Raw genomic sequence first — 1,559 nt, forward strand, 5'->3', positions numbered from 1 at the left:
AACAAGTGCAATATAAAGAAAAAAAATTAAAATAGGATGTAAACTCTGTGTGTATGTAAATATACATATAACTCTGAGATGTATGTAAAAATACAAATAAACTGATGTATATAAAAATATCAAAATATTGTTGTGGGAGTTTCTCTAATCGTCAACCATCACTTAAGAGCTATAGTGATGATACAACACTTTGCCTCACGCTGCCAAGGACCATCCTATACCTTGCCGGGGGTATAGGACCTAACTCACTAAGTGGATCCACTAGTCTATTCTAAAAAGCATTAAAGGATTCATCTAAAAAGTATGACCCTTTTCTACCCATGATGGCTACATGGTTTATGGAGACGTGAGTTATCTGAACTCAAGTTCGTCCCCATATCGGTGCTCAATACTACTCCCAAAATACACTTTAGCTCATATGTCTGTAAAAACAAAACTCTTTCTTTAGTTTGAGATAATTACTCAAAAACTTAGCTTAAAAGCTCTCTTGGAAATCTTAACTTCCTTTCTTGCTCAAAGGTGAAAACATTTTAACTCTTGGGAATACTTAGTTCCCATATAATCTTTGAAGAATGAACTATACTCTTACTCATAACTGAAAACTAGCTCAAACTTTTCTCTTTTTTTAACTTGAACTTTAAGTCTTAAAACAAAGTTAAAATGTTTGTGAAAGATTTTTGAAAAATTTAAAAACTTCTCTTGACTTGCTTCTTAATTTCTAGGCTTGACTCTTAACTTTCCTTGAATTGAAGTATGGATTCAAGGTTCATGATCTCATGTTTATGGATTATTTCATGATGTTTAGACGTACCTTATAGTGTTGGAATCAACTAGAAAACATAGGTACATCACTAGGGAACTAGTATGAAAAGATAGGGGAGGAATGGGGAGAACTGGCATCCCTGGCGCTCTGAGAGGCGCGGGACGCCAGCCCTCAAAATTCAGAGGGCAAGTTGGGGCGCTATGGCTGGCGCGTCTCCCCAGAGCCCCACATTCAGAGGCTGCTTTGGGGTGTGCTGGCTGGCGCGACGCCCCACCCCCTTCCCTAGGTGTTTGACGACTTTTCTTCTTCGTTTTTCAACTCTTAACTTCAATGGTTCTTTCCCCAAATGCTTAGATTCATTTTTACCCTAAATATATGATAGATTCAAACCGAAATTACGCCCGGGAACATGAATCAAATCGCAAGAAATTTCAACAACACAACCCACAAGAATTCAACGAAACCTTCAACATTGTTCATCAAGAACTCAATTTCTAAACTTTCAAAGACTTAAATTCGATGAATTAAATCATGTTTGGCGCGTGGGCGAACTAACCCAACGCTATGTGATCTCACATACCTTGTAGGGATCACCCCCGATGAAATCCACAAGTTAAACTCGACGATCTTGACGAATCTTGCTTCCTCTTCTCCTTTCTCCTCTTTTCTCCTTTCTCCAAACCCTAGCGTTAAATTCACTTGTCTAAAACTAACTAAAATCTGACTTCATCCCAATTAAACTCCTAAAAATGAATTAGAATAATTAGCTAAGGAAAAGACAAAATTACCCTTCCAA

This window comes from Solanum stenotomum, chromosome 7, assembly GCF_019186545.1.
Source record: "Solanum stenotomum isolate F172 chromosome 7, ASM1918654v1, whole genome shotgun sequence".
NCBI classification, from domain to species: Eukaryota; Viridiplantae; Streptophyta; class Magnoliopsida; order Solanales; family Solanaceae; genus Solanum; species Solanum stenotomum.